This window comes from Podarcis melisellensis, assembly GCF_964234715.1.
Source record: "Podarcis melisellensis genome assembly, chromosome: 9".
In the NCBI taxonomy this organism is placed as follows: Eukaryota; Metazoa; Chordata; class Lepidosauria; order Squamata; family Lacertidae; genus Podarcis; species Podarcis melisellensis.
In genome coordinates this window covers 53,177,779-53,201,913 of record NC_138541.1, presented here as the reverse complement: position 1 = coordinate 53,201,913, position 24,135 = coordinate 53,177,779, and the positions used below count along the sequence as shown (strand labels likewise).

The 24,135-nt window shown below is 43.6% G+C and overlaps 1 protein-coding gene across 2 annotated transcripts in view; it reads left to right on the top strand.

Annotated features, from left to right (window-relative positions):
- The first annotated feature begins 2,764 nt into the window (after nt 1-2,764).
- LNX1 (ligand of numb-protein X 1) overlaps nt 2,765-24,135 on the top strand; it is a 123,069-nt gene continuing 101,698 nt past the window's right edge. The window contains exon 1 of one of the 2 annotated variants that reach the window (XM_081926520.1): nt 2,765-2,886. The gene's annotated coding sequence lies outside the window, so the exon portion shown is untranslated. The remainder of the gene's footprint in view (nt 2,887-24,135) is intronic. The other variant, XM_081926523.1, reaches the window with a different exon arrangement.

Sequence of the window (24,135 nt, the reverse complement as noted above, 5' to 3'; positions counted from 1 at the left end):
TAAACCGGTGCTAGTTTTAGACACTAGTTTCCTCTGCTCCAAAATCAATGGACAGAGAGGACAGAGACAAAACACAAATGGCAGTGCAAACCTACCAGATCCAGACCAGAAATCTAAACTGAGACCTGGTGCAGTGGGAAGCCACAATTTATCACCATGCAAGGAATGTCTTAAATTGTAGGTGAACATATCAGACGACACAGCGATTCTTCAAATAGCTCTTGTTTATTCACAGGCCCAGAACAGAACTGGGCTGAAGGGTTCAGCCAACGTGCTTATATAGAGCTCAACTACAAAGCAACAGTAACAACTTTCTGTAACTATCCAATCACTGAACGTCACTTTCAATTCCTTATTTGCATATGTGGAGCTGAGTGAAAACTACAGTATCCCCCTGCTGGCCCAGGGTGAGAACTTCAGCACATAACAGAATGCATCCTTCAGAGAGGCTTGCCTGGCATCTAGTTTAATGCTATCAGATTCATATGAACAGCTTTGATGGTGTTGGTGGTAATCATAGATATGCCCTAATTTCAACCAAGTGCAAGGAAGATGAAATTTAAGGGGCTGTACTAGTTGAATGGCAACACAAGATGAACCTATGCCCTGACATGGTGAAAACAGGCAAAGGCACATTCTGACATATTCTAAGTATCTCAGAAGGTCTGGATGGTGTCGTCTTGGAGTCTGGGACAGAATTTGATGCTGGCGTGTATGACAGCATCTTAAACCATTTGAGCTAATTGATTTTATTCCCATCGGTGCAATGAGGCTTGCCTGTGGTGAATTACTTGAAACTTATTATCCAGCACGCAAGATGTGGAGTAGGAAAAAGAACACAAACTCTTTTTCACAATGCTTTAATCTGCAGCCACATCATACAATGAGTGTACAGGGCTGGAATTTCAAACTCAGTTCTGCACTGAAAAATAACAACAAATGCTGAATAATATACAGTGTTGTACTATGAGCTTTGCATTCCTTTCAATGTCTCTTACAGAAGATAGTCGCTTGCTTACAAAAGCCACTGCTCCTTTCACCAATTGTCAACAGGTTCCACGTAGCTTTTGGTGCAAGGTTTCAAGCCTATGCTGTTTGCAAGGATGTTAAGTCTCATTCAGCTCAGAGAAAACTTTTCCTCCTCCTCTCATGATGCTGGAATTCATAGGAAGCTGAATGTTGGGAGGGGTGGGTGGGGGAGGGTTTACTGGTTCATGGGGTTTCCCCTCCCCCCTCTTTTTTATTATGTATTCTGTGTTTTTATCTGGGAGTGGGCGCCAAGACCACATAACCCCATTCCTGAAAGGCCTTCATTGGCTCCCAGTACATTTCCGAGAACAATTCAAAGTGTTGGTGCTGACCTTTAAAGCCCTAAATGGCCTTGGGCCTGTATACCTGAAGTAGCGTCTCCACGCCTATCATTCAGTCCAGACGCTGAGGTCCAGCTCTGAAGGCCTTCTGGCAGTTCCCTCACTGTGAGAAGTGAAGCTACAGGGAATAAGGCAGAGGGCCTTCTCAGTGGTGGTGCCCATCCTGTGGAACGCCCTCCCATCAGATGTCAAGGAAATAAACAACTATCTGAAGACATCTGAAGGCACCCCTGTTTAGGGAAGTTTTTAATGTTTGGTGTTCTTTCATATTTTTCAATAGTCTGTTGGGAGCAGCCTAGAGTGGCTGGGGAAACCTAGCCAGATGGGCAGGATGAAAACAGGATGCTGTATGAAAACAGGATGCTGGATTAGATGGTTCCTTGGCCTGATCCAGCAGTCTCTTCTTATGTTCTTATTAACTCAATGAGACTTCAGAGTATGAACACATAGGATTGCCCTGTAAATCACCAGCCCCCTTTCCAGTTAAGTAGAATGCCTTCCTGCAGAATAAGGGAAAAACTTACAGACTGAGTGTTTCTCTTGGTTGAAGAACCGCATTGCAAAATTCAGAGAATTGCCATGGCATTGTTTTGGTTCACATATGGTTCTGGAAAGTGCAGGTTGGGTAGGTTCACCTTTAAATCCTCCCTAACGATGACTGCAGTGGCGCTGTGGGTTAAACCACAGAGCCTAGGACTTGCTGATCAGAAGGTCGGCGGTTCGAATCCCTGTGAAGGGGTGAGCTCCCGTTGATCGGTCCCTGCTCCTGCCAACCTAGCAGTTTGAAAGCACGTCAAATTGCAAGTAGAGAAATAGGTACTGCTCCGGCGGGAAGGTAAATGGTGTTTCCGTGTGCTACTCTGGTTCGCCAGAAGCAGCTTAGTCATGCTGGCCACATGACCCGGAAGCTGTACGCCGGCTCCCTTGGCCAATAAAGCGAGATGAGCGCCACAGCTGGACCTAATGGTCAGGGGTCCCTTTACCTTTACCTTTAACGATGACTGAAATAATGGTTTGCTCACAGCCCCGCAGCTTGCTTCTGCCCAAGCTCCAGTTTGAATTGGAGGACTTCCGGCTGCATGCACTGTTCCTGGGCTGGCATGGGCAGTAATTTCTCATGGAGACTTGAACATCATATGATGGCATCATCGGCAGCTGTAATGCACATGCTCGTTCTTTAGCTAATCTCTGTTCATACTGGTTTTGGAGCCACTACAGAAACGTGCAAAATCCTGCTGACCAGAGAAAACAACAGGATGAGTGCACACGGGACGTAACATTTCCTCTGACTTGCCGCTGTCGGGTCTCCCCTTTTGCCTTGTTTAGAGTTGTTGCTCTTGCAAAGTTCCATTTCCTACCTCTGACTTCACATCCTCCTTGTTTCTTCCCTCTTCTTTGCAGGAGAATAGTACTCCGAGAAGCCACAGCCCTTCTCCCCCGTGGCCAGTGACTCTTCCATCCCCATGCAGCTCTGTTAGATGTAGAAGACCCAAGTCCATGTGACCAGCTTCTCAAGGTACGCTTTATGCAGTCATCTTGCTTTGATCATTTCTGCGGCATTCCATATCAGTGAGTTGGGGCCAAACTAGACAATATCTATCTGTGCCCTTCAGTGCAGGGTTGGTTTTTGCATTGTTTTTTACATACATTGCCAGCATGGGACCCTGATTTCAATCGAGGCATTAGTTTGTGGAGGGGGCTTTAACCCTTGGTCCTTGCTAGAGGATTGGGAGTCCTACACAGGTAATTAGCTTGTGGTAGGACTCCTATTCATTTCAATGGGAGTCTGTCCCCCCCCCCCCCCGAACAGAGCACTGTTTCTGCCCTTACAAAGCTATACTTTCCACCTTTCCTTGGTCTTCATTATTTCAGAGACCCAGGGCTAACTAGGATTCTGCATCCAGATAATATCCAATATTTAAATCCTGATTTAAAACAAAACTGAAAGCATCCCTTGGGAGTCAGTGCCCATCTTGTATGCTGCTCCAAGTTTTGTATATTGTAATGAGCGTGTTAACTTTGCATGCAGGCAAACTATATTGTTAGGGGAAGATGGTTAAAAGCACATTTGTCCAACGATTTCTACTGCATTACCTGGGGAAACCCGTTGTTAATCGCTGAACTGGAGCAAATTGGTTTTTACTGTTGTTCTGATGCGGCAGCAAACAGTGGGTTTTCCCAGGGGGACACAAGAAAAAACTCTTAGACCCATGTCTAGGAATCACAGGGAAAATGAAATGAAATACAGTGGTACCTTGGGTTACAAATGCTTCGGGTTACAAACGCTTCAGGTTACAGACTCTGCTAACCCTGAAGTAGTACCTCAGGTTAAGAACTTTACCTGAGGATGAGAACAGAAATTGGGCAGCGGCGGCTCAGTGGCAGCTGGAGACCCCATTAGCTAAAGTAGTACCTCAGGTTAAGAACAGTTTCAGGTTAAGAATGGACTTCCGGAAGAAATTAAGTTTGTAACCAGAGGTACCATTGTATGGGGCAAACGGAAGTGTGGGTGAGCTCTTAATGTGCCCAGCAATATCACCTCCAGAAGTTCACAGCCCGCACTGGGGATTGTGTGGAAGACTGAGGGTGTGAACTAGCATTGCAACATCACAGCTCTGTATGCAGCCTTTGCAGTTTGCATTTCATTTCATTTTTATTTATTGAATTTATATACCTCCCTATACCCGGAGGTCTCAGGGCGGTTCACACAAAAAAATCACAGTATATAAAATCAAATAATAATCCAGTCTCTCTCTCTCTCTCTCTCTCTCTCTCTCTCTCTCACACACACACACACACACACACACACACACACAAAGAGCCACATTTTTTGTCATTTAGTCGTGTCCGACTCTTCGTGACCCCCATAGACCAGAGCACACCAGGCACTCCTGTCTTCCACTGCCTCTCGCAGTTTGGTCAAACTCATATTCGTAGCTTCGAGAACACTGTCCAACCATCTCGTCCTCTGTTGTCCCCTTCTCCTTGTGCCCTCAATCTTTACCAACATCAGGGTCTTTTCCAGGGAGTCTTCTCTTCTCATGAGGTGGCCAAAGTATTGGAGCCTCAGCTTCAGGAACTGTGCTTCCAGTGAGCACTCATTTTAGGATGTCGATTAGATCAGCCAAAGGCCTGGTTAAAAAGGAACGTTTTTGCCTGGTGCATAAAGGTATACAATAAAGGCGCCAGGCAAACTTCCCTGAGGACAGCATTCCACAGACGGGGAGCCACTACAGAGTTGCTACCCTCTAGATCTCTCACAGAGGAGATCTCTCACAAGAAGAAGGGCCTCAGAAGATGATCTCAGGGGCCGGGTAGGTTCATGTGGAAAGAGGCGGTCCTTGAGGAATTGCGGTCCTGGGCCGTTTAAGGCTTTATAGATCAGAACCAGCACTTTGAATTGGGCCCGGAAACTAATCAGTAGCCAGTGCAGTCAGACCAGGATCAGTGCAATATGCTCAAACCATGAGCAACATGGCTGCTGAATTCTGTACCTGCTGCACCACGGGGCTTGAAAAGTACTCCTCAAGTAACACCCTCTGGGAATGACCCTCCAAGCAGGGCTGGAACCACCACACCCCTAGTTGCGTGAATGTAGTGGCTTGAAAAAGTGCTTTCATATGATTCCAGCTGGGTTGTTATTCGCCTGCTTGGAACCCCTATATAGCTGGTTCCAGAAGTCAATCATATAAGTGCTTCCAGCTATAGGAAAGCAATGTTTACCAACATTTTACACCACAATCACATATGTATAACATTCATGTGACCTCGTATTTATGATCTTGTGCTAGAGCAGCAGCTAGGAATTCTCCCTCACTCCATCTCTTGAATCTATTTATTTACAGTGGTACCTCGGGTTAAGGACTTAATTCGTTCCAGAGGTCCGTTCTTAACCTGAAACTGTTCTTAACCTGAAGCACCACTTTAGCTAATGGGGCCTCCTGCTGCCTCCTTGCCATTGGAGCACAATTTTTGTTCTCATCTTGAAGCAAAGTTCTTAACCTGAAGCACTATTTCTGGGTCAGCAGAGTCTGTAACCTGAAGCATATATAACCTGAACGTATGTAACCTGAGGTACCACTGTATTAAGATTGAATTGGTTTATGCAGCCTATGGCACCTATCCGGAATACAGCCATGGATGTGCATTTTAAAAAATGTTCACAGTTTCTGTCTTTCTCAAGTCAGCGAAGGTTGGGTCATTGAATTCTACAATATCCCACACAGATCGGAATGGGGCAGATCCAGTTTAGTGGCAGAACCGTAACTCCCTGTTTGGGTGTTAACATAGAAATAAAGTCCTGAGTCTTCCTTTTCCCCTTTCAACTTCCTCATTGGGTGTTAACGTAAAATTAAGTGACTCTCTTTAAAAAATGTAGACATCATTTCCATAATACATGTCCTGTCAGACTGAAAGTTTTTTGGTTTGTTTTTTTTTGTCACGGGTGTAATTCTCCCCACCCAGTTACTCTAAAAGCTGCGTTAAGGCAATATGCCTAACTCCCAAAACTCTGCCTAATTGCTTGCCTTTTTCAGTTTCTCTTCAGCTTTCAGCAGAGTCAGTCATATATGGTTGCCAATCTTCTGATCGACACTGCAATTACCTGATGCCTCTTGTGACATTATTATGTTGAATTAGAAGCTGCTTGTCAAGGCGCTTGCAGATCCTAACTTGCTTTCCAGTTGTAATGACAACTTCATTTCCCCCACCCTCAGTAAGGATGTGGAGAAGGAAATGTTTGTGTTTCACAACTGTACGTTTTGCTAGGCCGGCTAATGACAGAGAATATTTGATTTGAAGTAAAAACCTGGTATGAAAATATCCAGTACGAAAAATGTATCACAGAACTCCCTGCCACAAGAAATAATTCCAAATGAGCTCAGGATGGCCCTGTTTAACCCACCTATTTGGGATACCCAAGTGATATCACATGGGCCAAAATAAATGGAATATCCAATCATTAAGCCGATTGTATAAGCAATCTTATCCCAGATTTCCCCCCGTTTAGGACAACTCTACCACATGCACAAAATGTTAGGTACCCCCCCACTCTTTCCGGGCATGGTCCAGACTTTAAAACTCCATGTCTGAGTGCCCCCCTTTTTAGGCTCTAGTTTCCCCATGTGCAAACCAATTTGCAAAAAACATTTGCTCCTATTGAATGCTAAAGAGGAGGGTTTCATGTATGTGCGTATGTGGAAGCTAGGGACAAAAAAGGGACCTCAGACATGGAATTTTAAGCGCTGATCTGTGCCTGGAATGACCGCTTCCCATATTAAATGGGGGGCGCCCTTTGCCTGGGTGTACGCAGCCCCGCCCAATCCTGTGTGACTCCTGGCTAGGCAGCCTGGCTTCACCTCCCCCCCCCGGGCCAGATACCCGGAGGTTCCCACCAAGATTCCAACAATTGGCCAGTCCAGCTGGAGGAGGCGTTGCCAGGGGACTTGGCCAGGTAGGGCTAGGTCTGCCCCCCCACACACACACACACAATAGAGGGTGTAACTTACATGGGAATCTTCAGTTGGCTCCAGAGCTTCTCCCACCCTGCCCTCCCTTATTCCATGCATTCCTTTTGCAGTTTAACCTTTTTTCATTATAGCTATGTGGATGCTGCTACAGTCATTGATGGTTGCTGTTGAAGGACCAGGAAGGAATTTCCCTGCATTGGCAGGTTTTGCCTTCCCCGTAGCAAAACGCCACACCTTTGGTGGTTTCAGGCCTTGGGCGGAATTCTTTAGTCTATCTTCCCTAAAGGGAGGGAGCGAAGCGGTGACCCACGCTCCCCCTGCGGCGGCAGCAATCCCAGGGTTTCCCATTAAAGGGGTTGTTTTGAGGGGAGGCATTGGCCATACGCTGAGAGGTTGTCATTGCTCTCCCCTGTGACGCAGCGAAATGGGGGGGGGCGCCTCTCTGCTTAAACATACATTTTCCAGAGCCTACCCAATCCCCACACATTCTGGATAACCCTGAAGTCTCCCAGATCCCCAAGTGGGGACTGGGAAAGATAAACACCCAATGCCTGAGCCAAGGTCTCCCTACATCTGAAACTTTTAATAAAGTTGTGGCCAGTTTTAATCCCATTCCACCCGGGTGTCTGGAGTTGGGGGGGGTGGTCTCTGCCTGCCTACGCAAAGAGTGGGGTGGAGGAAAGTAAGTGTGAATAAATCCATAGTCTCTTTCCTTCACTTCTAACCAACATAATTGCCCAGCTGAAAGTATTGAATAATTAGATGGTAATATGCCTTAGTGATCTCTGAATGAATGATTCATTCATTTATACCTTGTATTCAGTGACTGCAGAGCCAACAATATGCACAGAACTCTACAGCATTGTTATAAGTAAAAATAAATAAATACCCGGACCCTTCTGCTGCCTCCCACCCACCCCCAGAGCTTAGATCTAAATTTTGGAAGTAGAAAAGACAATAGAGAAAAGGGCAGGGAGAGACACACGACCTGTGGATAAATGTAAGCAGCTAAAGCAGGCCCATGTACTTACTTACGCTTGTCTGTTGTTTGGGTTATAGTTGATCATTGAGACTGGGGTCAAGCCAGAGGTTTCACAGAAAATGTGCACCTGGAATCTAAAGGAGAAAGAGAGAGAAGGTGCTACAGGTACATTCAGTACATGTGTGCAAGACTGCCATTTCACCAGCTTGCTATGTTAGGGTATACAGTTGTACCTTGGTTCTCAAACTTAATCCATTCCGGGAGTCCATTTGACTCCCAAAACAATTCGAAAACCAAGGCTTGGGTTCCGATTGGCTGCAAGAGCTTCCTGCAGTCAAGCAGAAGCCGCATCAGATGTTTAATAATAATAATAATTTATTATTTATACCCCGTCCATCTGGCTGGGCTTCCCCAGCCACTCTGGGCGGCTTCCAAAAAATATTAAAATACTGTATTAAATATTAAATAATATTAAAATTAATTAATAATATTAAAATATTAAAATACTGCTTCCGAAAAACATTTGCAAACCAGAACACTTACTTCTGGGTTTGCGGTGTTTGGGACCCAAAACATACAAGTACCAAGGCGTTCGAGAACCAAGGTACAACTATTTGGCTTGAGTTATGAATAGGGCACATGGCTGAACTGTGCCAGATCCACACACAGCTGGTAGAAGTTGCTCATGAGAAAGCAGTCTTGTAGAAACAGCCATGTGATCTGCTATTTTTCTAGTGAAATATAATCTTCCAATACTCAGCTCGTTTTCAGCAACTAAAGCAGCTATATTCCACTGTGACACTATAATGCCTTTTTTTGTTTTTTTGTTTAGAGTCTGTGGTTTTTACTAGAATTTCCCACCCAGGGTGAGAATTATACTCCAGGGCAAGGGAAGCTGGACTCTGGATAGTACCGCTTTACTATCAGGGAATGAGTAACGCTGGCTTCAGAAGGGCAGTTGTGAAATCGCACTAAGATTCTGCAAATTTTCGATTTACTGCTTCTTTTGAAAAGAAGAAACAGTTACTGCCAGCTGTTTTTCCTTTTCTCCCCATAAAACATGAATGGGAAGAATCAAAACTGCTTACTGCCAGCCGCTCTCGACTCCAAAATCTCTTACAAGTTTACCAAGGCCTGTGGTTCCATTTTGGCTGATCAGCAGAGTGTGAAGGAAAGTCCATCTGCTGTTTTGATTCTAAAATACAAAAACATACTTTAAGCAACTTTGTGACCAGATAGGCTCCATCCTAATTACAAGATTGCAAGTTGATCACAAGTAGCCACTAAGAAAACTGTATGGCTTGTCCCATTAGTAAATGTCTTTTAGGATCAAAGTGGTGGGTTCTTGGCAAAGGAAAAACAGCAACAGCAGCAGCAGCAGCAACAACAACAGCGACAACAATTTATTTATACCCCACCCATCTGGTTGGATTTCCCCAGCCACTCTGGGTGGCTCCCAATGGAATAATAATAATAATAATAATAATAATAATAATGCAACAAAACAATCAAACATTAAAAACTTCCCTAAACAGGGTTGCCTTCAGATGTCTTCTGAAAATCAGATAGTTCTTTATTTCCTTGACATCTGATGGGAGGGCGTTCCACAGGGTGGGTGCCACTACCAAGAAGGCCCTCTGCCTGGTTCCCTGTAACCTCACTTCTCACAGTGAGGGAACCGCCAGAAGGCCCTTGGAGCTGGACCTCAGCGTCCGATGGGGGTAGAGACGCTCCTTCAGGTATACTGGGCTGAGGCCATTTAGGGCTGTCAGCTCAGCACCAAAACTTTGAATTGTGCTCAGAAAGGTATTGGGAGCAAGTGCTCTATGAAGCAGATGAGATATGAAAATCCCATTCTTTCACCAATTTCTGTTCTCTCCCACCACCCTGCCCCAAGTGCAGGAAGATGGGAAGCTGCCTCATACTGAGTCTGGCCACCTAGTTCAGTATGGTCTATATTGACCAGCAATAGCTTTCTTTGTTTCGGACTGGAGTTTTTCCCAGTTGTACCTGGAGATGCCAGGGATTGAATCTGGGGCATCCTGTGTGCAACACATGAACTCTACCACTGAGCTACAACAGCCATTCCATAATACAATGCACAGCAGTTGAAACTTTCCCAATCTGCAAGCTAGGTCATTCATGCAGTGTGGAGCTCCTTCAGCTTGCCAGTGCCTCTTCCCAAAGGCAAATCAAATCAAAGATGGTTCAGGGCATCTTCCATCACATGAAAGCATATGAAGGTTGAACAACAGGTCCATGTAGGTCTTCCTATTTGACTTATGGAAGCTTTCCAAGATGTCTTTCCCAGCCCCTCTTCCCAAGATGCAGTCCACAACATTTGGAAGATGCCATATTGGCTATCCCTATCTTAGTGGATATCAATAAACACTGAAATATATTGCAAATAACTTTTTGTTTCCTCTGCCAATGCTCCAAATTCCTTGACTTGATGTGGTTTCAGCACTGGTTCAACTTGAGCCCAAAACAGATGCCAGGTAGGGATTCAGACCACCCTATGGTGGTCAAATGAAGAAACTCAGGTGAGGACAACCACATTACCCATGAAGTCTCCTTGCACCAATAAGTCTGAGAAGGTCATGTGTTATTCCCTGAACCCTGTAAAAGATTCCAACTATGGCTGGCTTGATAGTGTGAGCAACAAAACCTTCTTGCCAACTACAGAGTAAATTAACTCATCCTCAGCTGTGCATGTTCTCAGTCTCTGTCATACTTTGTGACTTTTAGTTGTTTATTTTTATCTCCGTTTCTGTAGGCTCACAATATTACAGTGGTACCTCAGGTTACATACGCTTCAGGTTACAGACACCACTAACCCAGAAATAGTGCTTCAGGTTAAGAACTTTGCTTCAGGATGAGAACAGAAATCGTGCTCCGGCAGCGCGACAGCAGCCGGAGGCCCCATTAGCTAAAGTGGTGCTTCAGGTTAAGAACAGTTTCAGGTTAAGTACGGACCTCCGGAACGATTTAAGTACTTAACATGAGGTACCACTGTAGTAGATTAACTAACAGAAGTGAGTTGCTTAACGTTATCTATTCAGGTTCATGGCTGAGTGGAGATTTGAACAGTAGCTTCTCCCCACATCCATTATAATGCACAGGTTTTATTATTTTGCGATGTAGCTGCTATGCTTCTGTACTTGCTGCCAAGAATATATAAAAAATACCCAGCCAAATGGTTGGCCTTTTCTGCATGTTTACATAGTTCATAAGTGACCTCTGATGCCTTGGGAGGTCCAGCACTTGACTGTTACATAAGCACAAGGAAGCACAATTTTGTGGGCAAAACACTGTAGATGCTCCTGGGAGTGACAGTGGGATGTACTGGTACATTGGTACTCAAACAATGTCTTGGTTGTGTAATAAAACATGTGACAGTATTGATTCCTGGTTTAGGATGCTCCAGTTAGTCATAGAATCAGAATTGTAGAGCTGGGGCCCCCTAGTCGAACCCCTTGCAATGCAGAAATGCCAGCTAAAACATCCATGACAGATGACCTTCCCACCTCTGCTTAAAAACCTCCAATAAATGAGAGTCCACTGCCTTCTGAGGAAGTCCATTCCACTAACAAACAGCTCTTACTGTCAGAAAGTTCTTCCTGATGTTTAGTTGTCACTTATATTGACTTATACTGGTCAGCACCATTTCTTACTTAAATATATTTAGTTGTTTGTTTGAAGCTTGTGGTTGTGACGTCATCTTTTTCACAAACAATGATCAGACAAACCTGAGATGAGGCTTTTGTTTCTAAAACATTGAATCCACGGTGGCTCATTCAAGAAAAAAGTTGTATATGAAACTGAAAAAACAGCATAGTTTATAAATTGAAGATCTGGCTCTGTTAATATTGCTACATTCAATAGGTGAGTTTAAATATTTGTGTCTGTTTTCTCTTCACAAACTCCTCCTTGATGTACTTCTAAACACCTTTTTAAAAACAAACTCAGAGCCCAGAAACGAGAGAAATTTAGTTGCTCTCAAGTCCCAAATGAAATCATTAGGATGAACTAACCACAACTTATTTCCCACTCATTTAAGTGGAGTTAAAAGCATTACTAGCATTCTCTTGATGTAGACTAGTGCATATTAAGTGTTAAACAAGAGCAGGGGGCAGCAAACCTTTTCAGCAGGGGGCCGGTCCACTGTTCCTCAGACCTTGTGGGGGGCCGGGCTATATTTTTTGGGGTGGGGTGGGGGGAATGAACGAATTCCTATGTCCCACAAATAACCCAGATGTATTTTAAATAAAAGGACACATTCTACTCATGTAAAAACATGCTGATTCCCGGACCGTCCACGGGCCGGATTTAGAAGGCGATTGGGCCGGATCTGGCCCCTGGGCCTTAGTTTGCCTACCCATGAACAAGAGATTCTGTGTGTTTGAGTTTTTTTCTTTGCCTCACATTCTTGCAGCCATGCTGACCCAGAGAGAGAGAACGCACACATGTTGGGTACTTTTTAATCTCAGGAAGATCTTTGAATAGTCAGACTTGCTTGAATTTGGTAAAGAGGCCTTAAACCTTCAGTCTTCCCCATGAAAGAAAACAAATTCCCTCTCCCATACAAACAACTAAAGAATTACCAAGTAATGTAATACATTTCCACATCAGCATTATACGTGGGGGCAAGATGGTTTAACAGAAGGGTCTGCAGACTCAGCAGGGTGAGACGGTGAGCTTGAAATATTATTTTTTGGATGTTCCCACATAATGAAACAAGAAAAAAGGGGTTGTTTAACTTAGAACTGCTAAAAGTGTTTGGGGGAGGGGATTCAGTCACTAATACTTTTAAAAAAATATATCATTGTCATACAGGTCTTTCACTACATTCCAATAGTTTAATGGCAGTCATGGGCATACCTTTGGGGAGGGGGTTAAAATATATAAATTGTTTCCCTGGATCAGACTGTGGATGATCTAGTATGACACTCTGTTTCCAACAATCACCAGCCAGATGACCCTAGAAGCTCACAAGCAGAGACCGCTGCTGAGAGTCACCCACTGTTGCGCTTCCTCAGCCTCTGGCATGAAAAGTCTGTTAGCTCTAAACATGCTGGTCCCATTTAAGCAGTCATGACTAATAGCTCTTCTTCAAGATCCACGGATTATCTTCTTCTAACGTTCTGAGTCTCTTACTAGAAAGGAACCCATCAGTGACGTCATAGATACAAACACATTGAGTGGTTCCAACTTGGGGGCCTCGCTTTCCTTAAAATGTTGTGATTTATATCTCTTTGAGAGCTAGAAAAAAAATGCATTGAGACAAAGCCACAGACTGAGGTTGCAATCCTATGCGTACTAATTTGGGAACATGTCTTGGCTTATTTCCAAGCAAACATACTTGGATTGTGCTGTAAATGCATATGATTGGGCCACTTATCTTTGTGGTTATCAAATCCTTACGCTGATAATGTACTAAATTATCAGCTGCAAGGAGTCAGCAACATGGTGTTCTCATGAGCCTTCCCTGGCACCTACTGAACCCCCTCCCTCTCCTACTCTTCCCTACTGAAATTAGGCTTGAAAGAAGCCCTCTACACTGGCCAATATAATGTGTTGTGTTGTGTGTGTGTGTGTGTGTGTGTGTGTGGTAACCACAACAGTTTCTCCAGTGTGCAACTGTGCCCATGTGCTCAGGAACGTCATCAACCCCCAGTGTGCTTGAAGATCCTGTGGTTTTCTTTCAAACTGGTCCTCAACTACCACATCTTAATTCCCATCCCTCTGTTGTTTTCCTCACTGACCAATTTAGGAACAAGTTCTTTGAGGGAAGGGTCCCATCTCTTTTACCTATGAAGCTCTACAAAATGCCAGATCTACATATGATTTGCCACCATCACATTGAACCAAAACAACAAAGAGTCTGTCAGCGCTTTAAAGACTAGCATGCATTGTGGTAAAAATCTTCATGGACTTGAGCCCCCAGCACATGAATAATCTCAGGAAGGAGTTGTGTGATGCTGGGGTGGGGCTAGAGGTATAATTCTGCATCCCCTTTCAACATGCTTTGCCCCCCTGCATGAGTAACTCATGAAAGAAGGTTATTATAAGTCAAAATTCGCATCTAGCTCTATTCAAACTGGTCACCTGGTGCTAAAGTTAGGCTAATGGCTTCCCTTGCCTGGGCTGAAAAACTGATTGTACAGAACTGATTTACAAAACCGTAACAAGCTGGAGAAAATGGTATTGTCTTAAGACAACATGAGTGTATGTGTTCTACTTCTGGTCTGCAAGATAATAATCTCTCCATGAGTCACTATTTTTAAAAGGAAGTCTCCTGTTTGTCTTTTTACATGCCCCCTTAGGGATGTCCATTTTGTTTCTGCTGCAGAAGATAGATGGTTTTGGCCCTTCATTGGTCACCCCTAGGATTGAACAAATATGAAGAATCAATGGCCTCTTTCATTCATTTTTATCTCTTAAAGACCAAGGCAACCTCTTGCAACCTTTGCAATTGCAGTTGTCTTTTCCATTGCCTGTCTTCATAAACATGACAAATGATGCTTTGCTATGAGTAACCAGTCTTGTCCCAATAGATAAATCTGCTGCCAGAATGGTCTTTGCAGAAATGTTCCTGGAGGCAATGACTATTCTTTGAGGAAACTTTCAGTTTAGGATCTTTGCAACTCAGATTTAAAATGCAACGTCAGTGACAACCTTGGATGTATTTGAAGGAAGTGGGGACCAAAATGCAAGCAGAGGAAATAGGATTTCCTTAAATGGTTATATCAACCATGCAAGTAAAGCCACAAAAGCTATTAGTTCGCGCATATGAGATAGCCTACCTGCCCTCAAATACCTGTGTTAGTTCTTTACTGTTTAAAGGAAAAAGTAACTACCTTACAAAAACTTCTTTGCCTGGAGACAGTTCTTACTCACCAGGTCAGTGACCCATTTACAAGCCTGAACAAATGTTCTTCAAACAAGCTTCACAATGGTTTTACCCAGCACTATTTTTCTAGAAAAAGAGGTGCCGGAACTCACTTCATTCTCTTAGAATGGCAATGGAGCCCACCTGAGAGGTTCTGGAACTGAGTTCTGGTGAATTCCAGCTGGAAAAAAGCCCCATTTTTCCCCAAGCATACTTCATTGGTATAAGTCAGGGTGAGTTCATTACCTAATGAAACAGCCAGCTTTGACGGATTAAATTGTAAGATAAGAAGTGCCAGAGCTGTGTTGCAAGTGACTGTGATTTCTCTGGACATGCTTAACAAATACAGTGGTACCTCGGGTTAAGAACTTAATTCGTTCTGGAGGTCTGTTCTTAACCTGAAACTGTTCTTAACCTGAGGTACCACTTTAGCTAATGGGGCTTCCTGCTGCCGCTGCTGCGCGATTTCTGTTCTCATCCTGAAGCAAAGTTCTTAACCTGAGGTACTATTTCTGGGTTACCAGAGTCTGTAACCTGAAGTGTCTGTAACCTGAAGCGTCTGTAACCCGAGGTACCACTGTACTCTCTTCTCCTGCAAGGTGGCAGATATCAGAAAAGGAAAAGGAAAAATGGTTTGGTTTACCACCTGAAATAAATGTTTAGCCCTGGAACTATAAGCAGGTGCTGTGCCTGAGTTTCCACCTTAATTTAAATGCTGATTAAAAATACCGTATTTTTTGCACCATAACACTCACTTTTTTCCTCCTAGAAAGTAAGGGGAAATGTCTGTGCGTGTTATGGAGTGAGTGCCTACGGATGGCGGGGGGATCTGCTGCAGTCGTGAGCAGAGGATCCATGGTTCCCCTTCCTTCCCTCCTCCGTGGCTTGCTTTGAAACAACAAAGCGGGAGAAGAGCTGCTGAGTGGGGAGGAGAGAGGGACAGAGAGCCTGCTTCTTTAAAGGAGCAAAGCGGGAGAGGAGAGGAGCCTTCTCCTCTTATACCCCTCTTCTGCATTATTAACAGTATCCTTCTCCACCCACCCCACGCATGTTCCTTGTCCCTTGAGTGCTTTTCCTTCCCTCCCCACTTAAAACATGGTTACAAAGCACGGATCCACATGGATCCTCAGGATTTTTGCACTGGGTCACCCCAAATTCACCATCAGATCACATAGCATGTCCATGGCTACAGCTTGCACCAAAAAAATCACGCACCCACTGTTGTGTGGGGCCGCAGTGGTGCAAAAACGTGGTTACAAAGCATGGATCCACATGGATCCTCAGGATTTTTGCATTGGGCTACCCCAAACTCACCATCAGATCACATGTCTGTGGCCACAGCATGAACCACAAAAATCATACGTCCGCTGTTTCGTTTAGAATATTTTTTTTCTTGTTTTCCTCCTCTAAAAACTATGTGCGTGTTATGGTGGGGTGCGTGTTATAGAGCGAAAAATGCGGTATGTACTTCCTATAAGGAGACGATGACAGGAGGCAGTGGGAGTGTTGGTAAATATACTGCTGAAAATAAGAGGTTACAATAATTTTGAATACAGCATACAGTCAATATCAAACTCCCTGCCCCCCCCAAAACAACCCAACAAAAAAACAAAAACAACCCAAACACCCACACTTAATATTCTGTGTCTGTTGAGCATGCTCAGTCCTCACTGGGCTGTAGGTTCCCTCCGTTAAGCTTTTTATTTTCGGCTTCTGCAAACTTTGGGGTTCTACCACACATGCTGACACCTCCCTCTCATTCCTCAGTGCCCCCATTTTGGCTACAATTCTGTCATTAATCACCAGCTAAGTTTACTATTAGTGGAAGTGATAGTTGCCATCGGTAGTGTTTATAACTGCACTAATAACAATAATTTTTGACCCACCAGTTAGGGCACCTTTTTAGCTGATTAATACAAAAATGATTAATCCAATTCTAATCAATTAAACCTTTGAGGCCTATATTTTGTGGTAGGAAAACAAAAACTTTTGCCAAGCGTGTCAAGACCTGAACAGACTCTTTTTTCATGCTTTATTCTAGCAGATAATGTAAGAAGTGATAGCAGATTCGAACAGGACAGAGCTTCTTGTTGATACAGTATTGTCATCCATCTGTTTTGTGCCTCACATTTTTACTTGCAAGTTCTAGATTGCATTTCATTGGCACTATATAATGCACTAGCAAGAAGGAAAAAATAAGCCCTTCATTTTTTTGCTGTTATTGCTTGGCTGAAGTATTATTTCATTTTGGTTTAGGACTCATATGGCAAACAGAGAATATCTCATTAGTCTCACTGCTTTACCGCTGATGTATTTTGTCTGAGCTCTGAGAAATTGAGACCCATTCTCAAGTAAAGCCATACATGGGATTTTCCCATGATAACTGCATCCAAATGTACATCTGAGGATCCTTGTGAATGCCAGCCACAAGGGTGCACTCCGAAATTTAAGCCATAGAAGGGACATATTATGTTTCGGTCTCACATGTTACATGTGATCAAGCAGAGCACTGGAATGATGCTGTCCTCCAGACAATTGTGGCCTGTGGTTCTTGAAATGTAGGCTATCCTCTTTATTCCTACATATCCCAGTCCAGAAAACCCATTCCCAATTAGGGCATCCTGTTATACTATCCAAGAATTGAATTATGTTGCCGAGATCAGAAAAGCCACTTCCAATCTCTTTCCTAAATTTTCAGTGGGAGGAATACTATAAATAAAGGATATTTTTCTGTAAACTGCCTCTCCTACACCTCCACCCTGGTTTTCTTCTGGTAGTTGATCTAAAATTGTTTATATATAACTTTGATCATGATCCTACCTCCCATAGTCCACATCCACATCATGGCAGCTGTTCACACAGTTGTGGTGGTGACCATGGCTATAGTGTGGTGAGTGTATCTCCTTGAGGCAGCTCTTGCTAGCTATGGTTAGTTTCCTCAAGAGCGTAGTGTTTGGGTTTTTTACTTATTTATTTTTTGATTTCTAAAAATACAGACCACACACTGATGACTATCATGTTTTCTCTCATTTGCGAATACAGTGGAAACTCAGTTTTCGTGTGTCTCGGAAGCCAAATGTTTCAGAACCTGAACGCTGAAAACCTGGAAGTAATTGCTTCCGTTTTTGAACGCGCCTCAGAAGTCGAATGGCTTCCGAGGCACATTTCTCAATTTTCACCAGTAAAATTCCCGACAACCCTTTGCCCCTTGGTTGTCGAAAGTTCCGGAAGTCGAACGTTCTTCTGGAACAGTTTACGTTCGACAACCGAGGTTCCACTGTATAAGGAAAAGCCCCTTTGGATTAGACCAAAACCTATGCATTCCAGCGTCCTTTTTTTCTCAGTGACCAACTAGATGCCTATGGGAAGGACACAAACAGAACATGAATGCAAGAGTCCTGTTACTCACATTCTTCTTAGAGAGCCAGTGTGGTGTAGTGGTTAAGAGTGGTATACTTGTAATCTGGTGAACCGGGTTCGCTTCCCTGCTCCTCCACATGCAGCTGCTGGGTGACCTTGGGCCAGTCACACTTCTCTGAAGTCTCTCAGCCCCACCCACCTCACAGAGTGTTTGTTGTGGGGGAGGGAGGGAAAGGAGAATGTTAGCTGCTTTGAGACTCCTTCGGGTAGTGATAAAGCGGGATATCAAGTCCAAACTACTCTTCAGCAGTTGGTATTCAGAGGCCTACTGCATGCACCTATCATGGCAGATACCCACTGGTAGTCTTATCCTCCATGAATTTTTCTAATTCCCCTTTAAAGCGATCCAAGTCGGTGGGCATCACTACAACTTGTGGTGGCCAATTTTATAATTTAACTATGTGCTGTGTGAAAAAGTCCTTTCTTTTGTCTGTCTGGACTCTCCCACCGTTCAGCTTCATAGGGTGATGATCCCTGATTCTAGCGTTATGAGAAAGGAGGAAAAAGTTCTCTCAAACTACCTTTCCCCCGAAAAAACATGCATAATTGGATAAACCTCTATATCTTGTCCCTTCTTACTCACTTCCCCCCTCCTCCAAACAAAAAATGCCCCAGTCCCCAGATCGTATTCCATGCCATCTTTCTCAGTTACATTGGAACCAGGGAGAAGGCTTTGCACACATATGTGAAAGAAACTTAAGAATGGAAATTGGCACACATTTCCACATACATTATGGTGAACCTGAAGCAATAAAAATTGCATGTTTTTACTTCCTTTCATTCTCAGTGCATATATTTATAGGTGCCCCCTGCCAGTAATGCTTAGATAAAGTAAAGGTAAAGGGACCCCTGACCATTAGGTCCAGTCATGACCGACTCTGGGGTTGCGCTGCTCATCTCACTTTACTGGCTAAGGGAGCAGGCGTACAGCTTCCAGGTCATGTGGCCAGCATGACTAAGCCGCTTCTGGTAAACCAGAGCAGCGCATAGAAATGCCGTTTACCTTCCCGCCGGAGCAGTACCTATTTATCTACTTGCACTTTGACGTGCTTTTGAACTGCTAGGTTGGCAGGAGCAGGGACCGAGCAACGGGAGCTCACCCTGTCTCAGGGATTTGAACCACCAACCTTCTGATCAGCAAGTCCTAGGCTCTGTGGTTTAACCCACAGCGCCACTCGCGTCTTGGCAAATCCAAGGGCTGGCTCAAGAGAGTTTGAAGCCTAAGACAAAAAACCCAAAGAGCTCCATTTACTGTCTCTTGCACAGCTGCCATTCATTTCAATGGAGTTTGAGAAATATGGAGATAATACTAGCCTACTTTACAAGGTTTTGTGATGATTAATACTGAGATAATGTACACAGAGAGCTTTGAACATATGAAACGCACCATATAAACGTTGAGTATTTCATGCTTTCAAGTCTCTCCAAGAAAGGATCCCGGGTGGAGTTTGCCTATCAGGCCTTTTAGTACTTCAGGAAATAATGTGAGGAGAGAGCAGAGTATCTTCTTATAATGTCAAAAGAATTCTGTCTTGATACTTTGGTGGCCTAAAGCGAGTATGTATGGCCTAGATTTACAGATGGATGCATGCATGCATTTATGTACTTTTGAGATTTATATCCCATCACATGGCTTCAAAGGAGCTATAAGATGAACACAAACAGTGGGAGTCCACAAAGTTCTGCTTTCTGGGCATCATATAATTGTACATTTGGAAAAGTACATGTTAATTCCCCCAAATGTTTACATACATGCTTAGAAGTATGTTTAAGCAGGAAACATTTTAACCATGTATTTATTATACATTACCCCCAAACCATTATTGCAGTGCTTTGAGATGTTTTCCTTGGGTTACTTTCCCAATGTATTTTTTGTTTTGTTTTGTTTACAGCTTGACATTCTCCTCCTCATTCTCATCTCTTGTTTTTCTTAACTGTATCCTGTTGTAATATTCCCTTTGGAAGGCCTTTTCTAAGAGTATTTTTGTTCAGATTTTGAAAAACTTCCTTCCTGGCTTTTGCATCCTCTCTTCAGATGTCTAAATTAGAGAATGGTCCTTTGCTAAACTTCTCAGGAGATGAGGGGAGTGGAGAGGACTTTATAGTCTCTTCTCCACACAGCTTGCTTAATTTGTAATGTGCATAAACCCTCGTGTGTTAGAAAAAGTGCCTTACTGTTAGCTGTTAGCAAGGAAGAGACATCAACATTCAAGGCAAGCTTTTAAGAATATGCCAGCATTTTCTGATCCATTTTTCCAATATTCCATGGAGCTTTGGGGGAAATGATGGAGACAGTATTTAAATGACAGTTCAAGGGTCTCCTGCCTTTTAATCTAAAAGCTTATGGTATAAAATTGTGTGTTCTGTAAGAACTAAGAATCAAACTCCAAATAATTTAAATAGCTGCTGTTGAAACGAGAGGTGAGTTCCTTTAAATATGTACTAGATGAATCATTGTTATAATATGATGATGATGATGATGATAATTTATTATTTATACCCCGCCCATCTGGCTGGTTTTCCCAGCCACTCTGGGCGGCTTCCAACAAAACACTAAAATACAATAACCTATTAAACATTAAAAGCTTCCCTAAACAGGGCTGCCTTCAGATGTCTTCTAAAAGTTTGGTAGTTATTTTCTCTTTGACATCTGGTGGGAGGGTGTTCCACAGGGCGGGTGCCACTACCGAGAAGGCCCTCTGCCTGGTTCCCTGTAACTTGGCTTCTCGCAGCGAAGGAACCGCCAGAAGGCCCTCGGCGCTGGACCTCAGTGTCCAGGCAGAACGATGGAGGTGGAGACGCTCCTTCAGGTATACTGGACCGAGGCCGTTTAGGGCTTTAAAGCAGTGTTTTTTTCTGGAGGAATTTTTTCAAAAAGTGTAGCACTCACTGTAATAACTTCATGGTGAGTACCGGCACCTGTTTTCTTAAAAACAACAACCAAAACACTGGTTACAAGCATTACTTGCTTTGAAGAAAGTGTGTGGCTGGTACTGTCAATCAGCAGCATTCATTTATTTTACAGCACTATTGCTCCTCCCCTCCCATTATTGTTGGCGCTGTCAATAATAGTCTCTTGTCAGAAGAATAAGGAGCAGCAGCAGCAACAACAACATATCATTATGCAGCCACAAGCATTCTTGGATGACACCGATTATTTAGATCCATTCCAATCTGGGTTCAGGCTTGGCCATGGGACTGAGTCAGCCTTGGTTGGCCTGATGAAGTTTAGCCTTCGCAGAGTTACAATTTCCAGCAAGCCTTAACAAACTACATTGCCCAGAATTCTTTGAGGAAAAGAACATGCTTCAAATGTGCTTTGATGGCACAGGGTGTTCACAGCCCTAGTCTCCTACCAACTTCATACAACATAACAGCGATATTAGCCTACTGCACTGATATTTAATAATAATAATAATAATAATAATAATAATAATAATAATAATAATTATTATTATTATTATTATTATTATTATTATTTATACCCTGCCCTCCCCAGCCAAGGGCGGGCTCAGGGTGGCTAACAAGCAATAATAAAAACAAGTTGAATGAATACAACTTAAAAACAAGATTAAAATACAACATTAAAATATTGAAACATTAAAATATTAAAATGTAGCCTCATCACAGGAGGAGAAAGGAAAAAGAAAAAAGAAAGAGGGGGAGGGAATCAAATTGGCTCCAAGCCAAAGGCCAGGTGGAACAACTCTGTCTTACAGGCCCTGCGGAAAGAAATCAGATCCTGCAGGGCCCTGGTCTCATGAGGCAGAGCGTTCCACCAGGCCAGAGCCAGTGTTGAAAAGGCCCTGGCTCTGGGTGAAGCTAATCTAACTTCCTTAGGGCCTGGGAGCTCTAAGGTGTTGCTATTTATGGACCTTGAGGCTCTCCGTGGGGCATACCGGGAGAGGTGGTCCTGTAGGTACGAGGGTCCTAGGCAATGAAGGGCTTTAAAGGTCAAAAGCAGCACCTTAAATCTGACCCTGTACTCCACCGGGAGCCAGTGCAGCTGGAAAAGCACTGGATGAATATGCTCCCATGGCAGAGACCCCGGTAGGAGCCTCGCTGCTGCATTCTGCACCCACTGGAGTTTCTGGCACAGCTTCAAGGGCAGCCCCACGTAGAGTGAATTACAGTAGTCAAGCCTGGAGGTGACCGTTGCATGGATCACTGTGGCCAGGTCGGGTCAGGAAAGGTAAGGGACCAACTGCTTGATTTAGGCCAAGATTGGTGTGCACCTCCAGGAGCACAGGCAGTGCTGGTGGCAAAGAGATGTAGCAGAAAAGAGAACGATGCTGTGGGTACTTTTAAACTAGTTACTAATCTGTACACATAACAGGAAAAATAACTGGTTTGTCAAAGGCTACATTCTGGCGCTACATTAGTTTCCATTTGCTCAGGAACGATTGCAATTTGCTATGATCTATTCCTAGCAAATAATCTTTATTCCCCACCATCCCACCCCAACACATTGTTTTCCATTGGTTAGGATCCTTGGGTGTGGCCTGTGGGATTTTTTAAAAAAAACTTGCAATCATTTTTTCAACAGCAAACTCCCAGGCCATATTAGAAACTGCTTTTGAAAGTCCTGTGGGTTTCAAATGTGCTCCGCCATGTGATATGGGGTGTGTATTGTGGTTTGAAAAATATAATCCCATAGTGCTCTTAGGCATGCATAACTAATTGCGCTGCTCTTTGGATGGCAGCCAGTGGATCGAAGCACAGTTGCATGCATGGTTGTATTCACCTCCCTTTAGTTAGATGGCTATTAATACTGTGAACTTTGGAGAGAGAAAACGTAATTGTCTCTAGACTGGTTATGTAACATGCTTGCTTTTCAATTCACCTAATGAATGTGCTAGGAGCAGAGATTAATCCTTGAACTTTTACACACACACACACACACACACACGGCATGCTCTTCAAAGCTTTACATATTATCATCCAATGGCTAAAAGGAAATTGTAATGTTATACCTCACTAACATCTTGCAATGGGGAAAATGGGTGAAAATTTCATTTAATGCTTGAAATATTCCAGTGCATTGTAACATTCTGTTTCTCAAAAAAATATTAGCTATTTGCCCACCTTCTCTGTTACCAACTTTGTTCATTTTATCATAGATACAATATCGCAGACTCGTCATAGACTGTCAGATTTTAATGGGGCGTTTTTCTATCGATTGGCATATGGGATGTTAGGGGAGCTGTAGTATCTCTGGTGGGTCTGATGATCAAGCAGGCTGCTACTGCAAGTGCTTTAGAGGGAAATGAGAGGCAGATGGGGTTTGTTAACCTGGGAGGGTAGCCCATCTAGGAGAGGGAAAACTCTGGTCCTAAACTTCCTAAACTGCCTTGTGGCTATACTCATTCGTGAGAAAGCTTTTGAGAGTAAACCCAAGGAGAGATTTGGACCTGCTGCCTTGCAGAATATCTTCAGGAGAATAAAAGGCCAAAGGAGTAAACCCTAAACAAATCCAGAGTGGAGTCCCTAAGACAGTTGGATGGGGTCTTGTACATCTCCTTCTGGCCACTCCTGTTGCCCAGCTGGTTCCAAATATATTGTTCTGCTTTCCTTTGGACCATATCAGTGAGGCCAAACAATCCCAGGACCTCCATACACACTGCCCAGGCTTACGCTCTGGAAAGGTCACTTCAGTGCTGTTAATGCAACAAAAAACAATGTGAGAGGCAACAGTTACTGATCTCTGCAGCCGCAGCTGGTGCTCTAATTCTCCAGTGATTTGGCTTCACCCCCCCCCCCGGAGGCACACTCCATTGTTTCTCTACAAACCAATGCCAAAAAATTTTATAGGTGATAAGAGATTATTGTGGCTGTGAGGAGGTAAATAACCTTTCCCTGATCTTCTAATAATACTGTTGTTTTCATGTAACCAAGAAACAATGAGGGTCCGATGGCAAAATGTACCACATTTATTTAATAAAATGTATACACAACTTGTTTGTAAGAAACCTCAAAGTAGTTTCCCCCACATGTTTGAGAATG